Consider the following 27,355-nt stretch of genomic DNA (forward strand, 5'->3'; position numbering starts at 1 on the left):
CTGACCAACATTTCAGCGAGGATTTAAGGATTTGAGGTTATTTTACATAAAACTATAATTATAAATCCACCAGAAAGTTGGGATTTTCAGACAAAGGAAATACATAAGCTGGAATGCAATGCAGGCAAAACCAGAGATAAGTCTGTGCAGAGCTGACAAAAGGCAGAGCGAGGATGGAGCTGGTTGCAGTTCCCTCTGTTCCGGTGGGTGAAACTGATAAGGAATGGATGAGGCTCAACTGTCAGGAGCATGCAACACCGACAAGGTGGGTGGATCCCCACTCCCTGTGCTGCAGACCCTGATTGGGGTATGGAGGATGCCTGGGATACTGCACAGCTGTGCCTGGGTCAGCCGAGGCAAGAGGGAGGGAAGGGAGCAGGGTGCAGCGTTTCTCTGCTCATTTCACACTTCAGGACCAATGTAGGGGATTCCTGGCTGCAGTTCCTCAGAGAAAAATGGGCACAAAGCAGAATTATGGACCCCACCACTGTCAGTGGCCACGTCAAAGCAAGTGTGACCCTAATAAACACCTGGTGTGCAATTCCTGGCAGAAACAGAAACAATGATCTTCTGCACAAGGCAGAAATTAATTATCTTCAGTATGAATTCTAATCTGGTTACTAATTTTTAGGGATCAGCTGAACATGAACACAAATTACTGATGCAGATGGCTTAATTTGTAGGCTTCTCCTAGCAGAAAATTGTGATTGGGAGCAAAGATGACCCTATAAACCCCTCAAAGGAGAAATAACATAGATGAACAATATATACAAGCAAAATGCTGGCACAATTAAACAGGCACATTAATAAGTTTTAAATATAGGAGCTTAAAGGATTTTTACCACCTTGAAGAGGCTTTAAAAGAACCTTTCAGGACATAACACATTTTGGAAGTACATACAGTGTTCTGTTAATTTGGGGGAGGTCTGTAGGATCTGATGGGGTGACCTGGTCAGTTACTGAGAAGGCATCTTCTATTCCTATTCTTTTAAGAAATAAGGAGAAAAAAGCTTGATTACGTTCGGTGTTAGATTTGATTTTAGCAGCTTTCTTTGTGTAAAAGGCATTAATCGGATGTAGCAAAGTCCTAAGATTATTTTTTCAATACCATTTTTTCAAGTGGCATACAGTGTATGTTGGATTATTTCTGACTCTTTCTAATCTTTAGTTTTACTTGGGCCATGCCTTCAAGACTTCTTGTTCATTGATTTTTCTCACATCTCAGAGGACTGAAAATCCTGTGGTGAGTGTTACTTACAGGAAGAACAAACAGAGGCTTTCACAAAATCTTGTGATGAGTCACATTGACAAGATCATGTAACTCCAGGGATGAATTTCATCATGAGCAATGATATTTTGTAAATGTATGAGCAGAATTACCACTGGTGGTATTAAAAACAATATAAGCAACTCAGTGGTCCTTCACATTATTTCTAAGTGACAGTTTTTGAAATATTTATTTTTAATATCAGTATACTGAAGCTTTTAAAAGATTTTCCATTATTGAAAGTTTCATTTCCATAAGCTAATTTTTCCCCTCACTTCCTCAAGCATTCCTGTATTACTCATTCATTACATGTACTTTTTGCTTGCATATGTTGCATGAGTTCATTAAAAATACACAGAAGAATGAATGGCCACACTCCTCTGTAACTACATTTCTCTAGAAGTGCAAAGCAATTGTAACTGCTTCCTGACCAGCAACCTTCTCTCATTCTACTGATCCTTTTTGTCCTCCCTCCTTTCTAGTTGCTCACATTTCTTTCTTCTGCACCACACTTGATCCCTTTTTCGCTGCCTTTTGCCGTTCCACTAAACATCTCCTAATATATTTTCCACATTCCCACCATCCCTTAACGCATCCCATAAAATTTTTTGCCCAATCCCATCCAACATCCCATGGCAAGTTCATTCTTTTCTGTGGTACTTCTGGCTTTCCCCTCCTTACCAGCCGCAGAGGTCTGTGTGACCCCTCCAAGATGGGGCCTGGAGCAACCTCGTCTGGTGGAAGCTGTCCCTTCCCATGGCAGGGGATGGCACTGGATGGGCTTTAAGGTCCTTACAACCCAAATACTTCTGGGATTCTGGGATTTTATGAAGATGCTGAGAGGTCCCTTCCACTACCCACCCATCAGAGATCTGAGGGAGAGCTCAGATATCCAATATTTTCTCCATCGTTCTCCTGCTGGAGTTTGTCCATGTAAATGTCATTTATTCCCTGCTTTGTCTTCCTGTCTCTGTTTTTACACTGGAAAGCTTCTCACCAGGTATCTTCATAAGCCAGACATCTTTGCATTCCAAATATCTACATGTCCTTTGCCTTCCACATCTCTTTTACCTTCTTCATATCTCACACAGCCTTAAAAAGATGATACATTTGAAAAATGGGAGAGGTTGTGGACTTCCTATCCCTGCAAGTGTCCAAGGCCAGGCTGGATGGGGCTTGGAGCAGCCTGGGATAGTGGAAGGTGTCCCTGCCCATGGCAGGGGGTGGCACTGGATGGGCTTTAAGGCTCCTTCCAACCCAAACCATGTGGGATTCTGTGACTCTATGAAAGTCAAGTCCCGGATACTTTCATGGAACCCAAGTTTTTCAAGTACGGCCCACAGATCCAGCCTCCTGAGGAATTCTCCTGCATTTTGTCACCAGCAAACCCTCCATCATCTTTTAACATCAGTATGCAGATACTGATATCTGTATGAGCAGATGAGGCTGCCCACTGATGCTTTTAGAACGTACTTGTTTTCCTAAAGTGTCACTTCTGCAAGACTGGAAATGAATCTGGAATTAGGCTGGCCTAATTCCACAAATCTCTTTTTGCCAACACACCACTCATCATTTAAGAAGAGTTGCAATTAGGAGCACTTAAGAGCTTCCATGATTAGGGATTCTGTTTGAAAATTCAGTGTAAGCTCATTATGCTGCTGCATATCATTACATTTCTAGGCAGAAGAGGGGACATTGTGTGCGAACTGTTGTACAATTGGCTAATCCAGCCCCATTCACCATGAGAAGAATCATTTGCTCAAGAGAATAATCACTTTTACAGCTGGCATGTCCACGAGTCAAAAGTACCCTTTGGTTCCATCCAGTGAATCTGTAGGAGCAGCAGAAGGGAATCTTTCTGCTGGGCTGACTGTGGAAGTGACCAGCCCTGCTGGTGAATCAGTGCAGGAAAAAAACTAATAAAGTGAATAAAAAGAGGTTAAAAAGTAAAGGGTAAAAGTGATGCATGGTGGACAGCTCCTTTCCAACTGCGGCAGCAGTGAAAAAAGCGTTGAAGTTCCCCATTTAAGAATTAGTTAAACAGTTCTTAACATGTGTTGCAAGGTTACCAAGTGACCAAGTCAACCCAGAAATGAGGTTAATAACAGAGTAATGTGGCAGCACCAAGGCTGCTGACTGCAGATTTAGATCTGAAGTAAAAGAATTAATACTCATATTCTTCTGAATATTCATTTGATACTTGGCATCCTGGGCTCTCTTTTCCCCATTTCTCACTCCACAGCCTCCATTTTCCAGTTGCTTCTGAAGATTCTGCTTTTTTTTTTTCTCTAATTTTAAGCAATATATTTTTCTTAAATGTGTTCCACCTTTTGTCTACATGAACAATTGTCTCCATGTGTTTGGTATTTTCTCTGCACACAGCTAAATATAATTCTCAGATAGAAACAGAATTCTCAGATGAACTTGCACAAGTAACAGCAGAAAACCTTTAAAAAGTATTCACTTGGTACCATCATTACTGACCAGTTTTGTCAGGTAGTTTAAGACTCTTCATGACTCTTCACTTAAGTAAACAGCTCTATTCTTTTTTTTTCTTCCTTATTTTAAAGCAAGTGAAAGCTGAAGGAGGACATGGTTGCTATTCGATATTTGTTTGATATTTGCCTCTCTACAAGCTGACACGAAAGTACAAAATATTGACAGATAGTATCAGGAGAGTCTGGTGTTTGACTGAGCTGAGTCTCTGCGTACGTATTTTGCTAAGGAAAGAGCAGCTAATGGTCGAATGCAGTATTTCATCCATTTTAAGACCACAGGGATGTCTACAGATATTCTATAAAATGTTGCGTTTGCTCCCCAGCAGCAACCCATGACTGCTGCTATGGGGCAGTAGGAACATGTATGAAGCTGAATGTAAATTGCTCAGCAGCATTTTCAAATTATCTTTGCTTGCGATCTTTCTTCTTTTGCAAATTGAACATTTTCTCAGTTGGAAAACCAATTTTTCTTTCTCTTCTCTGATCTCTATCCATAAACAAAGGGTTAATGGTTGGAGTCAATGATCTTAAAGGCCTTCCCCAACCTAAAAATTTCCGTGATCCTTTCAGAAAGAGTGGCAGAATTTTGCAATATATTAAAAGTGCTGTATTCCACTCAATACTACTCCCTCATCATTTCTACATACATTTTTCTCTTTTCAAACCATGATAAACTTGAGCAGCTACCCTGAAGAATCCTATCTGAAGGCATCACCAACCTTTGGGACGCATTCTTTGGTACCTAGCTTGCAGCTAAAAGAGCACAATGCCAAAGCACATTAAGTAGATTAATTCCAGTGAATCCTCCTTGTCAAGCCTCTTTTTGCTTTTTCTTTCCCCTAAAAAAGGGTGAAACACTTAACTTCAACATAAATGGTCTTTTTCTTTTAGATAATAATCATGATTGAGGAGTTGAGAGAGGGATACAGGTTGGGTATTACACATGCAAAATGCCATCAGTGCTTGTTGTTCTGCTGGGTGAATACTTTGTTCAGGATTTCTGAGAGCCGAGTCTTCAAAATGAAATGAAAAAAATATGGCTTCGAGTTCAGGGCTGTTTATCACCAATTCAAAACCTGGGGTTATTGTCCTCTCTCAATTTTATAATTATGCATTGAAACAGAAGTATTTTTAAAATCTGAAAATCCAGCCCAGAAGAATAAAACTGATGACAAGAGATAATTAATTCAGGGGAGCACAGAGAGAAACTCATTAAAAGGCAACAGACTGATGGCATCTGTTAAAGCATTAAATATATATCTCCAAAGCAATAATGTTGGTCTTTGATCCTTTTCTTTCCAGCCAAATGCAACAGATTTTTATAGATCTCCAAAACCATCTTTTTTTCCATTCAGATTAGTAGGAAGTTGGCTCAAATGTCTTGGTACTGGTTCCTAAATAGGATATCCTTGTCTTCCTCATCAACATGAGGAAGACAAAGTGAGAAGGTAACAAGCTGGGGTTCAAACTAGCTGTTCAGTGTCACAAACTAGGCTGCGTGGAAAGCAGGCCTTCGAATGATCCAGGCTAAAATTAATGAATTTAGTATTAATTATGGCCTTTTCTCATAGACATTTAAGGATGACCTGTAAGCACAAGCCCTACCAATCTCTCTCTGAATCATTAAAAAAACCCAACTCAATATTTCCCCACTCCAATCCTTCGAGAATTTATTACTTTTAACTAATTTTGCTGTCTTTACATATTGTTTGTTCAATGCAATATAGTATATTAAAGTTACTTTAAGAATAAAAAACTAAGGAAAAATTCTATTTTGGGGACTTATATTCACTAAGATTTGGGAGACTGTAAGAGAGCAATTCTGCCGGAGAGTAAAGAACTGGGTTATGGGAATGGCCATAAGAACACAGAAAATCCTACAATAGGCTTTCTCTGGGTTATATTTTAACGGATAGGAAAAATTAGAATCCTAGAAAATTTTTGGTGGAAGTAGGAAATATACCTTACAGGAGAATTTTTACAGATCTCTCTCCATTTGTATTATCGAAACTTAGACTGAGAAATTTCCATGTAGAAAACAAATAAAAGCCGGTAGTTAAAGCCAACAAAATGTAGTTACAAATGAAATATTTATAAAATTGAGCAACATTTCAGCCCATTTCAGTGTAGACACTTCAAAAGCTGGTGGAATGTGTGTGCACAGATATATAAAAAGAAACTGTAATGACAGCAGTACAGTCAATACAGTCCTTTCTGCTACACCTAGTTAGTATTAAAATTAGACTTTTTTCCCAGTGGAAAAGCTGTTCTATTCCTAACAGTCTTTATAAGTATTATTCATGTTTATATCTTCCACAAACATACAGATTCCTTGGAGAGAGAGTGGAAATACATTAGGAGATATTCCTAAAGAGAGAGAAAGAAAAGGCGACAGGAAACAAAAAAGGAAGATATTAAGACACTTTCTGGTACAAGGAGACCAGAAGGCAGCACTGAATCCTGACTCATGGAATTGCAAAACCCTCGATGTGTTTAACAACCACCACCAAGGAAAAGTGAGATAGCAAATGTCTGGAGTCACAGATTGGCATTAGTTTGAAGTTTATAACTGTTAATTGACACCCAAATCCTTGATTTCAAATGATGCTGAACCACACTTGGCACCCACACAGCTCCACTGCCAGAAAGAGGGAAATGAAACCACCACCATGTGTGCATAAAAGACATGATTTAACTCAACAGTGGTCAGAAAATGCTTTACATAATCCTAATAAAAAGATATTTTCTACTAACACTTGGGAAGGAGTTAAATTTGTCTGGTTTTTGTCATGTAAATCTAAATTTCTTTTGGACAGAACTCTGTATAACAGTTAAATTGTGAAGGTCAAACCTGGATTATATCCAGACCTGTAGCTCAGTAAATTCAGCACGGCTATTGCTAGAACAGAACTTGGGCTGTGCACTGACTTGGCAAGGACTCAAGACCCCTCTTGGTCAGGTTTGGTCTCAACTTTATCTCTACTTTAGGTTTATGTAGCTGTAACAACAGCGTTTCCAAAGACCAGGTGATGATGCCAATGGCGTTTTGGGGGCATTTTGAATGTCCTAACCACAATTTCTAAGCAGACAGGAGTGACCAGGGGTCATTGGATGCTGAGCACCCTGGTTGTTGTCTCAGCCAACACGTGGGATTTGGAACGGCAATGAAGATGAGCCAGACCAGGATGGAGGAACCTTGATTCTGAGCGGTAAGAGTTTGATAAACACAAATTATGACAGTTTTATAATCAGTTCTAATCTGCATCTCTGATAAAGAACATCTTCAAGTTTTTAAAGCAAAATATTATGGAAAATTAGGAATGGAAGTTGGTTTTGCATGTATTTGATTCCTACAGCAGCCTGAATTCTATCTCAGTGTACAAGGATTTAGTCATCCTGTAAAGATATTGTCTATATTGACTTCAGAGAAAACTTCCTCCCTCACAGGAGTATTAAAAGATTTCTCTGTTTGCTATTGCCTTTACCCATCATTCAATGTTATCCCATTTTTTTATATTTTAAGATACAGCAAAAAATTGGCGTTTCTTTAGAATTTAATATTTTAAATTTCTCATCATACCTTCTTTCTTTCTTAACCTCTCTGAAAACTAAATAAGCTCATTGCTTTTTCCTGCCATAAATGCAGTGTTTTCCATGCTTTTCAGGATAACTTTTCACTTCCTTAAAGTCATAAGCCCCAGGTTGATGTGATTCTCTTCATTTCCTACACCAATTACAGCATTGCTGAATAACTGGAGCTTGTAAAAAAATCACTGGGTTTGTTTTTCTGCATTTTAAATCTAAGGAACGTTCCCATTGCAGGCTGTGGCAGCTTGACGTTGGTTAGGTGCCAGGCACCACGAAAAATTATTAACTTACATGCCTCTGGTATAGCTCAGCAGGGGAGGGGAACTAAAACTTCATTTTCATGAGGTAAAATAAGGATTATTGAGGAAAAAGGAAAACTTCAAGGCAAAACAGGTCCAAACTTAAGTAGTATAACGATTTATTACTAACAGAATTAAAAGTAAAAAGAATAACGAGAAACCAAAGGAAACTTTCAGAACTCTTTTCTCTTCCAGCACCTCCCTCCTTCCACCAACCCACTCAAGGGAAACAAACACGGGGTTTTGGTCAGTGTTTCATATCTTAAGAGTCTTTCTTTATGGAAAAGAGTTTCTTCTGCTGTGCCGTGGGATCCCTCCCACAGGAGATAGTTCTCTGTGGACTTCTCTAGTGTGGTTTCAAACTTCACAAACAACAGCCTGCCCAAATCTGCTGCAGTGAAAAGTCTCTCCCACGGATCCTCCCACAACTGCCAGCGTGGCTCACAATGGTTCATGGGGTTTTAGTCTTTGAAGGGTGAGCTGTTCCAGCCTGAGAGCAAAGGCTCTCTTCTCCAGTCTCTAAAGCCTCTCAGCATCTCTGCGCTCTGGCGGGAGCGCTCTTTTTCACGGGCTGCGCGTGGATCTCTGCACTCCCCATGCACTTCAATGAATGAAAGAGAAACAAAGGCTTGCAGGAGAATCTCAGCTCCGGTGTTTGGAGCACCTCCGTCCGTCCTCTCCCTTCCCCACCGACCTTGGTGCCGCCACGTTTTCTCCTCATGGCATCTCACTTTTCCTTTCTCTCTGACTTGGAAGAAAGTCAGTGTCTGTAAGTTGCTGCTGAGAAATTGATCTTGTCTGGGCTCTGCATTGGGGAACACTCGCCATGTCTCTCGTTGCCGGCTGTGAGGTGTTTTTTGCCTGGTTCGGCGTGAGCCAAGCCAGCTGCGTGGAAGGCCCGGCCAGCACTGCGCAGGCTGCGCTGGCCCCAGAGGCCTGCGCCACGTGGTCCCGGCTGCCTGTGGCTGCCCATGGCTGTTCAGGGCTGTTCAGGGCTGTTCACGGCTGCCCACGGCTGCCCACGGCTGCCCACGGCTGTTCACCGCTGCCCACGGCTGTTCACTGCTGCCCACAGCTGTTCAGGGCCATTCACAGCTGTTCAGGGCTGTTCACGGCTGCTCACGGCTGCCCACGGCTGATCACAGCTGTTCACGGCTGCCCACGGCAGATCACGGCTGCCCACGGCTGTTCACGGCTGCCCACGGCTGATCACAGCTGCCCACGGCTGCCCATGGCTGTTCACAGCTGCCCACGGCTGATCACAGCTGCCCACGGCTGCCCACGGCTGTTCAGGGCTGTTCACAGCTGCCCATGGCTGATCACAGCTGCCCACGGCTGATCACAGCTGCCCACAGCTGATCACAGCTGTTCACAGCTGCCCACGGCTGATCACAGCTGCCCACGGCTGATCACAGCTGTTCACAGCTGCCCATGGCTGATCACAGCTGCCCACGGCTGATCACAGCTGCCCACAGCTGCCCACAGCTGCCCACGGCTGATCACAGCTGTCCACGGCTGATCACAGCTGTTCACAGCTGCCCACGGCTGATCACAGCTGCCCACAGCTGCCCACGGCTGATCACAGCTGCCCACGGCTGCCCACGGCTGTTCAGGGCTGTTCACAGCTGCCCACGGCTGATCACAGCTGCCCACGGCTGATCACAGCTGTTCACAGCTGCCCACGGCTGATCACAGCTGCCCACAGCTGCCCACGGCTGATCACAGCTGTTCACAGCTGCCCACGGCTGATCACAGCTGCCCACGGCTGCCCACGGCCACTCGTGGCTCCGGGCTGGCCCCTCCCAGCGGCCCGGCCTCTGCCGTCGGCCCGGGATGCCCCCGCAGCCCGCTCCAGGACAGGGCCCAGGGGCCTCTCCTCGCCCCCCTCGGCGGGGAAGCAGGAAAAGGAACTTTTCACGGTTCCTCCGTTCTTAAATTGTCATCACAGAGGCGTTTCCAGCTTGTTCACTTGGCCTGGTAACCTGTCCATCCGCTATTGGCTCTGTGCCGGTCACAGAAGTTTTAAGCAGCTGTTCTTCCCTCTTTTTTTTCTTTTTCCTCTGCCCCTACAAACCAAGTTTTTGCTAAACCACCACACAGGCTTATATTCAGGCTCTAACCTATGGGCATTTTATGTCTAAAATTGCATTTCTTAAGAGAAGAAGGGTTGGATTAAACCAAGAAATACGGGCGTATAGCAACAGGAATACTGCTGTAGTATAGCCTATTATGGGATGTCAATTATACATGTGCCATATTGCTCTGTAAATAATTTCATGCTGAGCCAAGAGCTTGGGGTGACAGGATGAGGTGGAATGGCTTCAAATTGACAGAGGGTAGGTTTAGATAGGACATTGGGAAAGAATTCTTCCTTGTGAGGGTGGGGAGGCCCTGGCACAGGGTGCTCAGAGAAGCTGTGGCTGCCCCTGGATCCCTGGAATCGTCCAAGGCCAGGTTGGACAGGGCTTGGGGCAACCTGGGCTAGTGGAAGGTGTCCCTGCCCATGGCAGGGGATGGGACTGGATGGGCCTTAAGGTCTCTCCTAGAGCAAACCAGTCTGCCATTTTAATATAGATAAACTAAGGAATATTTCTACCGGAGATCTTACAACTTCAGTCTAAACTCTGACATAAATTTTAATGTTTCTTGAAAAATTCACACAGCATAAAAGGAAAATCTCAGCAGACATTGCCTCATCTGGTGTCAAAACTGGTAATAGTTGAAGCAGAACAGGGAGAAATAATCCATAAAGTTCCATTATTATTGGTTATCATGTGTTGTCAGCCACTGTCACGTTGTGATTTACGCAGTGTTAATGCAATGCCATCATTGATACCAAAGGATCCAACAGCTGTACAGCACAGTGCTACGAGGAAATTGCAAAATCTTGCCATTAAACCTCAAAATGACATTTTTAATAGTAACATCAGAATTTTAATGCCCCAAAATTAGTCTTCTTTCCAGGAGTTTTCAGCATGCTGTCTTATCAGAGAAATCACACCGCAATTAGCTTTCCCTACGCCCTGCACAATGTCAGGGAACAAATATTATCTTCCCCTTGCAACGTGCAATGCATTGATACTTCCTTTAAGCCTTAATTCACTTTTTTTTTTCTCTTCCCATCAATGAAGGCAGTGCTCCACTTACTGAGGAAGCAAATTACTTTTCCATTATAATGTAATGATGCAGGAGAGTGGTATTTTCTAACAATAGAAAATAAAATCTCGCTGTCTTTCTGAGCAAGAAAAACACTTCACAAGTATTAAAAAATGCTATAAAGCAAAATAAAATTAGCTTCCAGTGGATATTGTGATAAATAACAAATTAATGCCAGAAATAAATTTGCTGCTACTGCTCCTGTTTCCGCTGCCTTTCTCAAATCAGGTTCATTATCTGTAGTTATGCCCGGGTTTGGGAAGCAGTAGAGAAGAGTGGGGATGCATTAGTTCAGGGTATGAGCTTGATGTCTATTATCCATCTATGAGAGCCACCAACTGTCCTTTCCAAACTTTCAATTAATGGGTGATTTCAGAACTATTTGAACATACACCTTGAGTGAAAAACTGCTAAAAATCATGTTTAATGACAGACAGAATAATAAGTCAAAGTGTCAGGAAATAAATTTTCCTCAAGCAAATCTACTTGTTACTGTCAAAATTAAAAACATCACTTGGCCATAAATATGCACAGGAAATGCTTCTTTTTCCTTCTAAAAAGGTACAAGTTGTCACAAAGTTCCTGTTCATTAGATAAAAATCTTTGCCAAAAAAGAGATGAGAACCAGTTTCTGTATTTCTAGGAGTCTGACACTTCCACCTTCACACTAAGATACAAGATCCAAGTCTCTCTGTTATTTCTTCTGCCTGTAATTAATTATTTACACAGTTTGGAACAAAGACTGAAGGCAGCTCAGCTGAGAACACTAACGTGGCACTAGGGCAAAATCAGGGTTCAGAACTGGATGTCTCACAACACAGTTAATGTCCTTTGTTGTCACTGACTGGGTTTTGTTCTGAAACTGAACCTAGAAATTTGAGTGCCTAAATTTCAAAAACCCACTTCATTATGGGACACAATATAATTTCTGTTTAAAAAAAGAGCAATTTCCCATTTGAGGTAAATGTCTTCATAATTATTTTTTCTCTCCACACATATTTATTGCTTAACCTGAATGTCCCACATTGCCAGCCTCTCCCTTGGTATGCTCTGCATGACTGAGGGGTAGGAAAAAGATCTAATGATTAAAACTGATTTTAAAGATATGTTGTTTTTAACACCTTATCTTGTGGCATCGACCTTAAGTTGAAGGAGTGTCAGTCACAGTCTATCATGCTGCAAGTAGTAAAGGCCTCTGTCCTTCTGAGAGCTTTGGATTGGCAAGATCCAGTTCAGAAATGCTGAGCTGGGATCTCTTATACTGGGCTGTGCCTTTTCAGCCACAGCTGAAAACCCAACACAATATCTTCTATCCTGGCAAGGACTGGTCTTATCAGGTGGCACAGCAAGAAATTGATTTGGTTTAATTGCCCATTTTGGCAACTGCTGCGAAAATTTTATGGCAACTTAGGAAAAAAAAAAAAATCCCAAACCCAAACAACACCCCTAAATCCCAAATACATCTCTCATAATGAATAGATTTTGTTCTACCGTGAGATGACTTTCTGAGCTAAGCGAGAGCATCCCTGAGGAGGTTAATTTTAAAATTAACCCATCTGTATTTGATTAGTGGGCATTTTATGAAGTTCACACAGAGCCTGACTGCACAGAGATCATGGAAGTATTTCTACATCAGGTGTCAGAATAACATTTACTTGTTCCCTGTCATCATCTGTTTACAGTCATCAAACCACTTTCCGTTTGCAGTGAATTATTAGTAGCAACATCAAACTCTTCATAACAGCAGGGGCAATAAAATATACTCTTTTCTCCTTAGAGAAAGTGTGAAATCTGGTGTAGAACTTCAGCATGATAAGCACAGGAAGCACATTTCATTGCCAAAGAAATCAAAATATTAATGGAATAATGGAACTGGAAATGGAATGCTAATGGAAAGCCATTGTTACTGCTAGTTTGAGGTAATTTAACTCTGTTGTGGCACCATTTAACAACCTTGTGACTGATTAATGCAAAACAATGACATGGAGCTGAGCCTGGATTGACTGACAACACTCATTTGCACAGGAGAATGAAATAAAAACTATTACCTTGTGCATAAAGCTGAACCTGCAATTTAGAAACACACACACGGCTGGAAAATTCCAACACATTTACATATAAAAGCCTGATCTAGTGAATCTATAGCATTTAGTTTAGCTGCAATAAACTCGCTATTACACAACAATTTAAGACATTTAGTTAAGTAGAGTCAAGGGCATAAATATAAAATTGAAAACACTAGGATAGGATGAAGTTTTACAGAAAAATAAGGACACAAGGAATCGCAAAAGATCATAAAAGACATACAAGCTGTATATGTTTGCCATCTACTTCTAATGGGTTTTTGACAGGAAAACTAAATTTACTGAAGTCAAAATAGTTCTCATCTACCTGTTCTTCCTCTCCTTGCTGAATACTATTGAATGCATGAGATTACACAAAAAAAAAAAGGAGCACAGGGGTTTTGGAGGGGGGGGGGGGGGGGGGAGAAGAATAGGAAAAGCACTCAAAACCCCATATTTGCTGGCTAGTGGAATAAAAATTCCTAGTCCACCTGCATGAACCTAGCCATGTGCCATTTGGAGATCATGTATGGCATGTGTGATACTTTAACATCTTCCTTTTCTGGCACCTCTCACCCACATGATCTAGAAAATAATGAAAATATTGCAAATTAAAGAATTTCAAAGTTTCATTAGATTTGAATTTCATTAAGTGTTTGTTGCTTCTCCTCCTGTCCCTGAAGAGACAGAATTAAGTTAAATTGGTGGGAACAAATTCTCACCTGGTAAAAAGTATTATTAGAGTCCAAGAAGCAACAGTGACTACACCACATAAAACAATCTAAGGAATATACATCATACACTTGCTGTAACTTCTGGTCCATAAAATAGGAATCCACTTTGTGCTCCTGAGCTAATGAAAATGGGGAGGACTTTGGAGCCACTACATTTCTACCCTTATTACTTAATAGACTTCCCACATATCCATTGCAGGTAAGAACATTTCAGGTCTAAACTCCTCTCTGGGATGATGTATTTCTTCACTGCACCTCTAAAGCCCTTCTGTGCTATTATTCTGCTAATGTTAATGCACAAGGAACATTCAACTCCATGTCTTTTTGCCAAGTGCCCTCTCCCTCCTCTTTCCAATAATTCATTAAACCCACATCTTCCAGGAATCATTCCTACTTTGTTTTTTCCTAACCATTAATCTCTTCATGCTTTTCACTACTTTAAATCCTGTTCAAATCCCCATTCCCTCCCTATCATTAGGTGAAGTTGACTGCTTCTTGTAACTTTGATGAAGGATGAAATATAAATCCCTCACTATGTGGAGCCCTGGTTTAAACAACCAGGAGGGGAAAAAAAAGAAGTATTTTTTTCTCATAACTTGCAGAGCGAAAATATTTGGTTAGAGGAGCTCAGGTAGCCAGAAGGACTCAAATGTGGCTTCATGGGGGAAATATTTCTGATATAAGATTTATTATCTGCCAAACTATGAATGATTGGCCATTGCAAACTCTTCAAGAATCCCTTAGAAGCTCCTTTGACTGGAGCAATAAATTGGTTTATTTCGTTGTTATATGCTCAGGGTTTTCCATGTGTGTAATTACAAGCAAAATCTTACAACTCAAAATTTTGGTACAAGGCAAATGGTACAATTTTTCTTTGTAGAACTTAGAACTTAATTTTAGCCCAATTAATATTTAGACTGCCTAAACAAAGTTCATCAGCTTTTATTTGTGGTTCAACTGCAATCTTCTATATTAGTTTTTTGTGGAGTTAAATCTGGCAGAACGCCATTGGACACAGAAATTTGGATTTATTTTGCACAAATATGGTATCTAGGACACATATTCCCAACCATATATGAGAGCTACAGAAACCAGAGTGAACTGGAAGAAAAATGTATTTAAATCAAAGGTTGAATAATCTGGGCGTGTCTGAACCTCATTTATGGAGAAGAAGCAGGAAAAATGGGAAGGATTACACTAATATACCTCAATTCCATGTGTGTAAAATTACAGATACCATTGATTTTTAACCCAGACTAGGAATTCATGTCATCCCTTCCCACTGAAAACCAGAGTTATTTCTTCCACGGTGTTGCTTTTTCCTTCCTGCTGCTTTCATTCGAATAATCTTGTTCACCTGCAGCTATCTCCTCTTCCTGTTTTAATCTCCTCCAACGAGGGAATTATCCCTCTCTCCACCTCTGGAGATTTAATCACCCCGAAGTTCAACAACAAGATTAGTGTTTGCATATTTGATGGGATTTTTGCTGAACTAGTGAGAAATTTTGGTCAAAATACTGGGGTTTTTATCACACTTCAGTCTGTTACATAGGAAAGTCTTCAATTTTAATGGCAGTGCATTGTAAACTCTTCCCATACCTCAAGTATATCCAACAATAATTACTAAATTGCTGTCAGTGGCAAGTTTATGAAGATAGCACATTGTTGGAAACAGCTTCATAATTTAAAAGTTTTCATTTTAGAAACTCCTTAAGCTTCTCTTAACATTTTATACCATATAGAAAACATTTACCCTAACTCATTTCTCAGATTTTTCCTTCTAAAATTTCCTGCTTTAAATTTTCCCACAGGCAATCAGGAACCTTTGGATTTAGTGATGCCTCCAAGCTGTCCAAGCCAGAACTGAAATTACAGCTGTGTTTCTTACAGTGCTTTGGGTTCCCTTCTCTCCTTTTTCTGGTTTTGTGCCACTTAAATTTTATGGATATTAAGTTCTTTTTACCAGCCTGTTAAGAAAGAGAAAACTGCTCTGTTTATGACCCCAGAACCTGTGGTATTCCATAGGTGACCCCCATCTTTACCAAGTTCTTCGAATGCTGAATATTGCAAAACTTAAGTATTAACATGGTAAAGGTTGGAAGCGTCTTTTGCCACTGGAGCTCCTTTAGTGGCTCTGTAGAGGAATCATGGTGGGGTTCCTTGGAGCACCAGCTCTGCCCTGACTGATCCCTCTGGCGGCTCCACAGCAGGAGTGGGAGCTACTTCTGAGCTCAATGGAGGGGCCCAGAAACCTCCCAAGTGTGGTTTGGTTTCAAATAGCTCCAAACAAGGAAATTTGGTATGAAACCCTGAACCTCCACGTGGGAAATGTCTGAGGAACCCTTCAGAGGGTGTTGGACTCTGATGTCCAGAGAAGCTGTGGCTGCCCCAGCCCTGAAAGTTTTCATGGACCAGCTGGATGGGGCTTAGAGCAACCTGGAATAATGGAAGGGGTCCTTGCCCATGGCAGGGGGTGGTGTGATATCTTTCAAGGTTTAAGGATGTGCTGGGGAGAAGCAGATAGATACACAGAGCTGGTAACAGTTTTAAGCCCTTGTGACACATTTTGGGAAGGACACTGGACAGTGAGAGTGATCCAGGTAGAAAACTGGTGAAATAGCGCAAACAGCACTCCATTCCCATTCCCATTCTCTTGGGGAATATCCATACATGGTTTTCTGAGATCTTTTTATTATCTGGGCCTACAGTGGGATCATCATATTTAAGGGCCAGGACACCAGCAAAGGTTGGACAGCAGAATCACAGAATCACTAAGGGTGGAAAAGACCTCTAAGATCACCAAGTCCAACCATCAGCCCAGATCCAGCACCATGTTCACCACTAATCCATGTCCTCAAGTGCCATATCCACATGTTTTTGAACACTTGCAGGGATGGTGACTCCACTACTTCCCTAGGCAGGCTGTTCTAGTGCTTTACAACCCTTTCCATGAAGATATTTTTCCTGATATCCAATCTAATCCTCCTCTGGCGCACCTTGAGGCCATTTCTTCTTGTCCTGTTATTTAATATAAGCAGCTGGGTGTGAATGCCCTGGGCCCGTGATGCTGGTCCTAACTGGGCTGGAGGAGCAGAGCCTGTGCTGGTGTGTGAGCTGTGTGAACACTGGCGGATAGAAACCCTTGAATAGAAATTGTAACCCATCTAGCCTCACAAACTTGAAATGAGCTGTTCTTGCAGCTGTTTGCACCACGACAAAAATACAAGCCCTTGTTTAAACAGTGATGTGTCTGATAGTTAAGGAGAAGGGAAACTAAAACTGTGTGTGAAAGTTAAGAGGATTAAATAGGTGTGTATAGAAGCTGAAAGTTTTAATCAGTGTGAAAATCTCTTTGAGCAGGCTCATGGAGGCACTGCTGGGAAGCAGAACTGGAGTCAATGTGTTTACGGTAAACTTTATCTTGACCATCTGCCACCACTAATCAGATACAATTGGCACTTTTAGTTTGAAGAGAAACATACTCAAGACCTGAGATCCCTCCTAGATAGCAAGGATCTCAAAGTTTATCTGCACACAACACTTCATTTGAATTTGTTTACCTTGGAGGAAAACAAGATTAAGGATGAAGCATATGCTCCAACAAACCACTGAATTGGTTTGAGGTGATAACTGTGGAAAAAAACTCCAGGGGTAAAAGTAAACCAGCGAAATAAATTCAGATTATGTTGATTATGTTGATGTTCAGATTATGCAGGTTCTTTCCTAATTGAAGTATTGTGACAAGTGTTGGAGCAAGTCCAGAGGAGGCACCAAGATGGTCAGAGGGATGGAGCAGCTCTGCTTGGAGGAAAGGCTGGGAGAGTTGGGATTGTTCAGCCTGGAGAAGGGAAGCTTTGGGGTGACCTAATTGTGCCCTTCCAGTGCATGGAGGACCTGACAGGAAAGAAAGAGAGAGACAATTTCCAAGGGATTGAGTGACAGGATAAGGGGCAATGGCTTCCCACTGCAAGAGAGCAGGGATAGATGGAATACTGGGAAGGAATTGTTCCTTGTGAGAGGGGGGAGGCCCTGGCACAGGGTGCCCAGAGCAGCTGTGGCTGCCCCTGGATCCCTGGCAGTGTCCAAGGCCAGGCTGGACATTGGGGCTTGGAGCAGCCTGGGCTAGTGGAAGGTGTCCCTGCCCATGGCAGGGGTGGATTGGGAAGAACTTTGAGGTGACTTCAAACCAAACCATTCTGTGATTCTATGAGTGCTCAGAGGGCAGGTAAACCAGACTTCATCTCTCTCTCCTCACACTGGCTCAGGGTCTCACCTCCAAGCGTGTCAGACATTCTCTACTGCAACTCAATATCCAACAACCTGGTAGTGCCTCACCATTTTCCTGCTTCTGTTTTGGGGGATTAGGCTCCAAAATGCAAAAGTGGCAAGTGAGGAGCTTGTCTGATTGCATAACTAACACACTTTGTCCAGCTTATATAACATTTCCTACTCACATTTTAGAAGACTGCATTAAATTTTGGCATGAGAAGTATTTCTGCCCCTGCATTTTATTTAATTTTTTACCTATAATGCAGCTGTATCTATTCACAAAGATGTGATATTTCAATGGCACAGGTGACAGATCTGCCATTTAGATTCCTTAGTTACTTTTGTTGCCTTCTCTCTGTCATTTGTAGGTCTTAAACTGACACATCATTGATAATTTTTGATGGAAGGTTTGTCTGCTTGTTGGAGGGTTTTTGTGTTTTGGGTGGTTTTGTGTGGCTTTTTGGCTGTGTTTATTCATTCATTTGGTTTGGTTTGGGTTTTGTTCTTGTAGTTGGGTTTCTTTTCTTTAAAAAAGGAAATGTTTTAACGACCAAAATATGCACAAACCTTTTGGGAAAAATGGTCTGACTGGAACTGCAACTTCCTTGAGGGAAAATGCCTGTCATGTGTAATCCTCCTGGTGAGATTATGTGTGATATAATCTCTGTGAGGGGAAAAAAAAAGAGAAAAGGCAAATTGTTTTTGTGAAAAGGTCGGCTTAATCCATAAAGAAAAGAGGATCTTATACCAGATTCATTCCTTCTCCACAAAGAATATGAATTTTAAAAATTCAGCTAGAAGTTGATTAACAAGCCCTCCAATTATTGTCAGGATGTGTTTGCCTTTCTATTGATTTTTTAAAAACCTATTGTTTGCAGAGTTTCAAATCCTTTCTCTCTTTCTCTCTTTCTCTCTCTCTTTCTTTCTTTTCTTTTTCTTTTTCTTTTCCTTTTCCTTCCTTCCTTCCTTCCTTCCTTCCTTCCTTCCTTCCTTCCTTCCTTCCTTCCTCTGGAAGTCTTTGAGAGAAAAGGTGGCTTGGGATGACAATAAAAGCAACAACAGCATTGCTCCACAAGAGCAGCAATTTGACATATTACAGCTTCATCCTTTTCCAAACGCTGTTCTTTTGGGAATACTTTCCCTGAACACAAACAAGGCAGTTCCTAACTCATGGGAAAGACAGATTCTAGAGCAGTGCCAACCCCTGAAGAACTGCACTACCACACCATATTTTGACAGCTCTTTACTCCAAACTCTTGGACAATATCAACGTCACATCTGATAAGACAGCCCAGTCTCCCTTCCTCGTTTGGGGTGAAGACCTGCCTGGTTTCAAAGAAGGCAAAGATAAGACAGGACCTGGGATTAATTTGTTGTTGTTGTTGTTTTACAGAAAGAACATGTTAAAAAAACCCCAAGCCCTAACATTTTCCATTAATTTATAGCTTCTTATTTTGGATGGCATTTGGGGCTGAATTAAAATGAAATCTTCATGAAAAACTACTGGAATCAAATGACTGTGTATTATTCCCAAAAGGTTTGTGTTTGGTTTTCTTTCCCCAAAATAAATCCTGATATTTCTACTGAAACAAACCTTAAAATGTTAAAAAAATCCAACAAAACTCCCCAAAGAGTAAGCTTTTCCTAATTGAGGATTGTTGCTTTTAAAATTCACATCTGCATATTGATGACCTAAAATTTATTTGTGAAAGAAAAGGAATAGGATGTAGTAATCAATGAGGATTGACAGGTTTTGATTGTATTTAATTTTGTTTTGACATATCTGGAATGCACAAAAGACTTTAAACATCTTGAGCATGCAAGAACAAATTCCATTAGTAGAACACCAGGAAGAGAGAAAATAGCATGCAAGACTTTAATGTAAATGAAGACATTTATTTAATGTTTTTATTTTATTTTATTTATATTATTTTTAGCACAGCCCATGAAAGATTATATTCTAGTCTGCGCTAATTTTCACATAAGAGAATTCTCATGTCTGAACTCAGTACTTTGCCAGGCAAACATGAACAAACAGATCTTTTTGAATGTTATAGGAGTGTGGGCAAACAATTCCTAAAGAATTATTGCCAAGTCACTTTGCTGCCAAATGTTCATCTCAGCCAAAGAGATGTGATTAAGAAAAGGCAATTTAAAAATCCAGCAATGTGGGTTAACATTAATAGGAAAAATACTAATACAGCTGTGAGAAACTAGTGAATCTTTTCCTGTATTTCACCTGGGGGGGAAAGAAAAATCCCAGGAAAAGGAGTCGTCTTTTCCTTAACACCTGTCAGGAGTGTGCTGGCAGGACTTTAAAGATCAATAATATAATTGTACATCCAGAGCAAGATCCTTGTGCAATGGCTGTTAAGGAGAGAGAGGTGAAACAATAGGTGTAATCCCACTCATCTATCAGGGACAATATTGCCTCAAAAAATATGGGAAGGGAGCAAAAACCACCAGGACCAACCTGGCCCTCCCCCAGCAGGATCAAGGAATTGTCACCCAGAGCTCTGTGGTCCCTCCACTGGCTGCACCCTCTGCTGAACCTGGGGTAGGGAAGAAGATCTACAGATGGTACCAAAACCAGGGAATCTCCTACCTTCCACACCTCAGGAGTTTCCATTTCTCCAGTGCCCCCTTTCTTTGCTCCTCTGTAGGAACACCTGTCCAGGTTCTTGGCCCTGTTGTGGTTCTGCAAAGACCCCGCTGATCTCCTCGTTCATGCCCCCACAATCACCACTTCCCAGAGAAATCCCTGTAGAAGAACCCTGGAAACTCTGCACCAACCCCTTCTGCTCTGTGTGCTGCTCCCAGACTTAATAATCAGACTTAATGATCTTCCTAAAATATTGCATGTGAGATGCCTGTGACATTAATCAATGTTTAACAAAGGCAGGAGTGCTGCTTGCTGAATATAAATACTTGCACAAAAAGATTTAGCATTTGTTTAGTGAGCTTAATTAAAAAGCTCTACTTGATGTGAGCAGTGCCCTTTGGAGGATCTAAACTCCTTGATGAAGAAATAAACTGTTTTCCCTCACTTAGAGCTTCCTTTTCTTCCTAAATGATGAGTGGTTGAAAAGATCAGAAGATAAATTCTCATCTGCTATCGTAATTTAAAAGCTATTTTAACATTCTGATAAGCCCAGGAGTTTTGGAAGGCTTCATTTTGTTTGCCTCAGTTTTCAATGAACAAACTTAAGGTAATTAACCGAAGTTAGATATCTCAAAAACATCCATAGTCTTCGCATTTAGCACAGGAATGGGAAAATTTAGGTAGGAAACCCCACATCCACTAATGAGAAAACTGCTTTATCACCTGTTTAATGCAAGTGCCTAATTCCAGTGAAGGTCAAGGTTGACACACTGTGCTGCATTTAATCTTGTAGAATTATACAGATGGAAAGCATAATCAATAATCAAAAGATGTGGAATTAAACTCTTCAGATAGTTGAGAATTTGATAATGTTTTTTCACTGCTGCAGCTAAGGCAGATCCTGAACTGCTCTGAACAAACCCCAGTTGATTACACTGAGCCAAAAGTTTCTGAGTTTTTCTGACCCTGCAGTTTCTACCATTATATAATGTATATATTATAGACATTAATACAAAACCTACACAGTTCTATGCCAAGCCTGGAATAGGCATTAAAAAAAAAAAAAGAAAAAAGAAAAAGAAAGAAAAATTCATTTAATGTCATTTGGTTGAATTTTCCCAAGTTTCAGTTGTCTGCCTATTTTATTCCATGAATAAAATTACAGGTTATTAATGACCAGGATTAAAGGGAACAATGTACTTAGCATTAAAACAAACGAAAAAAAATCCAAAAGTTACTGGTAATGAAAAACATTCCCAAAGTTATGTGATAAATGAGAAAGTAAAACTCAGTAAGGTTTATATCAGCCAAGGGTTTCCCATGACTTCACAAAAACAGGCATGGCTGTAAGTCCTACATCTCATTAGAAATATTTCAAAAATCCTCTTTGGAGACACTGATGCTTCTCTAAGGTGAAAGAAAGTAAAAGATCTGCCACTGCAAATTGTACAGACTGAAAATTGCAAAAGTTAGGCCTTTAAAATGTTCTACATATTGACCTGGATATTACTAGAATATCACAATCAAATAATGAATAATAATATATTGCTGCAGTAAAATCAATCAGTTAAAATCTATATAAACACCTTGTATTTCAAAATTATTGAGAGAACATTTGATTTATCAGAGCTTGCCTTTTCCCCACTGTTGGCTAATTGCTTGTATATTCTTAAAATTATGGAGTCTTTCTATGAGAAAAAAACCCCAACAAACCAACCTTTGAATTCTCAGTTTTTCCTGGAATGGAAAATTATTTTAATCTGAGCTTAATTTGTTTTCTTTTTTTACCTGATGCTGCTAGCAGCATTTGGTGTTTACTTCTTTTCATTAGGAAAAGAGATTTCTGACAGTCAGGCTTTTGGCATGAGTCCATTCAATTAAAAATAATGCAGAAAATTTCTATTTACCTTACCAGAAGAATAAAATAATACTGGATAGTTCTTATGTGAAAATGCAAAGACCTTGTCAAAGTCCTTGTTATTCCATCATTTACCTCTGTGGATCTGGCTAGCAACCCAAAAGGATTTTATGACCCAGTGCTCCCATTCAAGTCTGCTTCATGTGAACTCGTGAAAGTCAAATTCAGGGACTGAAACCTTGAGCCAAAGCCAGCTGAAGGCACAGCAATTCCCACCTCCATGGTGGACCTGGGAAATGCTTCCTATGATGTCCTAGTACTGGGTGAGATTCTTCAGATCTCGTGTTTAAACCAGTTTTTACCAAAGAAAACACTAGAGAACTGTGAGCAAGTCTGAGGCTTCATTTTCTGAACAGACATGTCCTGGCAGCTACGAAATCCCCGAGATTCCCTTTTCCAAAGAATTTCCATGGGACGTTCACATTGAACTAAAACAGAGCCATCATTACATAATTTTTGCATCTGTAAAAATGGGGCCTGGTTAAATTTCTTCAGGAATTTTATCCAAGTTTTTACTGGAATCTGAAGCAAGAACTATAATTTTTCACCAGTATTTTTCTCCCATGAGCAGTCTCCTTCTCTAATAGTTATTTCAGAGGACAGAGATTATTGTGGAAACATTCAAATTACTGGAAATTGGGAATGACTCCCAGTTTTACTGATTACAGAAGAAGTATCTTTCATTTTTCCTTTTTTCCCCCCTGCTCTTGAAAAGGTAACTTATCTCTCACAGCATGCTCAGACTAATTTCTGTATTTTATCATCAGGGTTCATTCTTGATGATGAATGTTTTTTACCCTGCACGATTCCTGAGCAAAAGGTTGGATAAAAAGGGATGGATACATTCTCTTGGTGCTACCTTTAGTCCCAATGTTGTACTGAAGAATAAGAAATTTCAAACATAGACAATTAACTCTTCCTGTCACCTTAAAGACAACCAAAAAGAGACTGGTCAAGCTTGGATTTGTATTGGATTAAAAATTATAAATCAAAATGCAGACAGCTCTAACCCTCTACAGCCCCAGCTGCAGTTGGAAAAGCCTTTCCTGACTAAAGCAGAACATTTCAGTCTATTGTTGCTGTTGGAAAAAAAAAAAAAAAAAAGAAATTATTAACCATCTTGCAGATTTTGGCTGCAGATTTTGGGATGGAGGGGAGCCCTAGGAGTCAACACGTCAGGCCCTCAGGTCAAATACAGCATGTGGCACTTGGAGCTCATGTTTATTTGCTTGGTCTCCTAGCTAATAAACACCAATTTATCCTTATCTTATTCCAGTGGATCTCAAATGCCACCCAGCATGACAATATCTTCCTTCTCACATAATGGCAGGAGATCTGTAAAAATCCATGGACTCCAGCCCACCCACAGAACACAGATGTTCACTCCTTCTTGTGGGCCAGATCCCAGGCAGCCTCTGTGGTACCAATCTTAACACAGTCCTAGTTCCCAAAATAGCACCAACAATTTTTTTTTGCATTACGAGTTAGATTTTTATGCTTTCTTCCCATCTGTTCCCTAATAATTTGCTTACTGCTCTCCATTCCTGTATCAAAATAAGTAAATTTTTCTCTTTTTTTTTATCTGTTTCTTTGTTCGTTTGGGGTGGTTTTGTGTGTGGCTTTTTTATTTTTATCCTATAATATTCTAACATTTCACCTTTCTTTTCCCCCTTTCCTAGCTAAAGAAGCATTATTGATTCCTCTCTATGGCTATCACTCAATATATTGGAATAATGTGGAAGGAGGGATTGGAATGAGATGCTCTTTCAGGTCCCTTCCAACCCAAACCATTTTATGATTCTATAGATACAGAAGAAATTCTTCCCTTTGGGGGTGGGCAGGCCCCGGCACAGGGTGCCCAGAGAAGCTGTGGCTGCCCCTGGATCCCTGCAAGTGTCCAAGGCCAGCTTGGACGGGGCTTGGGGCAGCCTGGGCTAGTGGAAGGTGTCCCTGCCCATGGCAGAGGGTGGCACTGGGTGGGCTTTAGGGTCCCTTCCAGCCCAACAACAAGTTGTTCATCCTTGCTCCTGGACGGCCCTGCAAAGGGCAACTGCAAACCCCCCTCACTGGGATGAAACAGGGTATTTCTGCTCTACATTAATTCTACACCATTAGCAAAAGATTTGCTTCCTTTTTCAGATCATAGGATCACAGAATGCCAGAGTGGTTTGGGCTGGAAAGGACCTCAAAGCCCATCCAGTTCCACCCCTGCCATGGGCAGGGACACCTTCCACTAGCCCAGGGTGCTCCAACCCCATCCAACCTGGCCTTGGACACTTCCAGGGATCCAGGGGCAGCCACAGCTGCTCTGGGCACCCTGTGCCAGGGCCTCACCACCCTCACAAAGAGGAATTCCTTCCCAACATCCCCTCTAACCCTGCTCTCCTCCACTGGAATATTCACCATTATTTCCTCTTGTAATTTCCCAGTTGAAATTGGAGCTATGTCAACATTTCAGCCATTTTTGAAATTCTATTCCAACAGCTCATCTCTGGAGTTTTTTCATGTGGCTCCTGAACCATCTGAGTTCTCTGTTTTACTCTGCATCCTAAGGGGGGAAATTACGGAATTCTTAAATTTGGTGGAAGGAAACCCTTTTTCCCAGTGAGCCCAGGATTTTCACTTCATGGTTCTTGATCCTAAACTTAGTGTTGCACACATCATATGTGCAAAAGCCTCGGTATTTTCAGTGGATCCTCTATCCTGATTTTCTAGGGGAATTCTCTGGTGACTGTGTGCCTAACTGTAAATGAATACTCTCTGCCTTCTCTGGCTCAGGAAAAGGTCTTTACACTTGCGTTCTTTGTTTCGCAGCAGCTGTGGGAACAGATCCTTTATCATATTTTATTTATCTGATACATCCAGATAGAGTTCTGTGATCATGAAGGCATTTGGGAATGATTTGTAACCCAAGCAAATTTTAAAGAAATTAAACCTAATTTTTTTTTTCTGGGAATTTGCAGAAGGTGCTTCCTTTCTGATGCTGCTTTTGCTGCTCTGCAGCCCAGCTGGAACTGGAAAATGGTACAAGCCGTAGCAGAAAATGTCATCTCTATGGAAACTTCCAAACCCAATGGAGGATGATGGGATCAAGTTTACAGAATGATCAATATTTTATTCTGAGCTCATTTCTAAGTGAGGCAGGATAAACTCCTGATTGGACAAGTGGTGCAAAATTCCAGATAGAGGTGGAAACTCCTGAAGTGGACTGAATTGAGGGGTGGAGTGTCTGGGGCTGAATCCTCATGCGAAAGAGGGACTGGGACAAAGAAAAATTGCACTGCGATATTTACCATGGAATGGTATCTGGCAGGAGGAAGAAGGAACATCATCACCTCTGGACAGGTTTGAAAAGTTCATGGGGGTAAAAGAACTGCTTATTTTCTCTGTTGGCTTGAGTGTGTAAACAACATAGGATTGTGTTTTTCCCCTCTCTCCAGTCACTTCATCTGTATTCCCTTATCCTCACCTCTGTTTTTTTATCACTTGTCTCCTATTTATATATTGTTCCCCAGTCCTGAGGTCTGTCACTCTTGGGAAGACTTTTAATTTTTTTCCCAGACATGCCTGGACTTATCGTCCTACCTGGAACCCACTATGATCCATGACCAACAGATGGGCTTCTTGACATTCTTATTTAGTTCTAACCTGCAATCCAATTTTCTCTTATTTATCTGTATCTATCTCAAATCTATTTGGTTCTGCAGTCTAGTCCTATTTCCATCCTTTTCTCTACACTCTGTGGAAGTGTTTGCTTTCAGAACTGGGCCAGCTCCGCTGCTCTGCTGGAAACCTGGTCCTTGGTCAGAGGGAACAAGAGCAGGAAGATGATGATCAATCTTCCCCCTCAGCCGGTGGTAATAACCTTGTGATTTAGGAACATCCATGACACTATTCCAATTATTACACTTAATAGACACTGATAAAATGATGCTCTTGGATTTTTTGGAACATTTTCTGAAATTCTTTAGAATTTGTAATTATTTATAAATAATGTTTAGCCTGCAGTGATGCCTTCTACATCTTTAGTGCTGTGCATGATGTGAAAACACACTTTGTTAAAGCTGTGGCACATCCACGGCTTCCATTGGCAGTGGCTGATTTGTCACTGCGAGGAGCTGTGTGACAGCTCTGTCACCGCACTCTACACACTCCTGTCCCCGCCGGTTCCAGCTGGTTCCAGCCGGTTTGCAGCTGGTTCTGAGCCCCCTGCCCCGCTGTCCGAGTGCCGGGTGCTCAGCCTCGGCCTCCTCCGTGCAGGGGCGCAGCTGCGAGTCACGGGCAGCCCCGCAGGAAGCTGAGGAGCACCGTGACTCCTGTGCTGGCCCTGGCGCGCAGGCGGCAGCAGCAGAGAGCCGGGCAGCGGCCCCGCACAGCCCCAGGGGCTGCGGGCAGGCTCTGCTGCACTCGCTGCGGCGCGGCTCCCGGGCCATGCTGAGCAGGGTGGCGGCTGTGATCCGGCGACGCGGCCAGCAGCCGGGGACACAGCGGCACCTGGACCAGGGCACGGGCTCAGGGACGGCGGCAGCGGCCCCCGCAGCAGGGGCACAGAGCCGGGCAGCTGCCCCGCACAGCCCCTGCTGCGCCCCCAGCCCCTGGCCCGGCCAGCTGGAAGCTGTCGCTTGGCAGGGGGCAGGGGCAGCAGTGGCGGCTGTCCTGCCAATAGCAGAGATTGAAGAGAGGGCCTGTGCCATCCTAGAGGAGACTGGGAAGTGGATAGGAGACTTGGAGAAGAGAGGCCCCCTTTGAGGCCACGCGAGGCATGGGCAGAGCACGGGAACCTTCACCCGTGCACAGCCACAGGCCCAGCCCCAGCTCTGCCCAGCAGAGCCCCTCACAGCCGGAGAAGGGCCTCGACCCCATACCCGGCTATGGACCGCAGCTCCCCCAGCCCCTCGCCCAGCCAGCTGGAAGATCTCGATGGGCAGGGGGCAGGGGCAGAAGCAGAGCTGTGCCTGTCA

General features: G+C 42.0%; 1 long non-coding RNA gene across 1 annotated transcript; it reads left to right on the plus strand.

Moving 5' to 3' along the window:
• The first annotated feature begins 150 nt into the window (after positions 1–150).
• Positions 151–26,511, plus strand: LOC125330399. Its single transcript, XR_007205497.1, has 3 exons — positions 151–265; positions 6,754–6,974; positions 25,358–26,511. It is a non-coding gene; the product is annotated as an uncharacterized LOC125330399 (long non-coding RNA).
• Positions 26,512–27,355: the final 844 nt, after the last annotated feature.

Source organism: Corvus hawaiiensis, chromosome 9, assembly GCF_020740725.1.
Source record: "Corvus hawaiiensis isolate bCorHaw1 chromosome 9, bCorHaw1.pri.cur, whole genome shotgun sequence".
NCBI classification, from domain to species: Eukaryota; Metazoa; Chordata; class Aves; order Passeriformes; family Corvidae; genus Corvus; species Corvus hawaiiensis.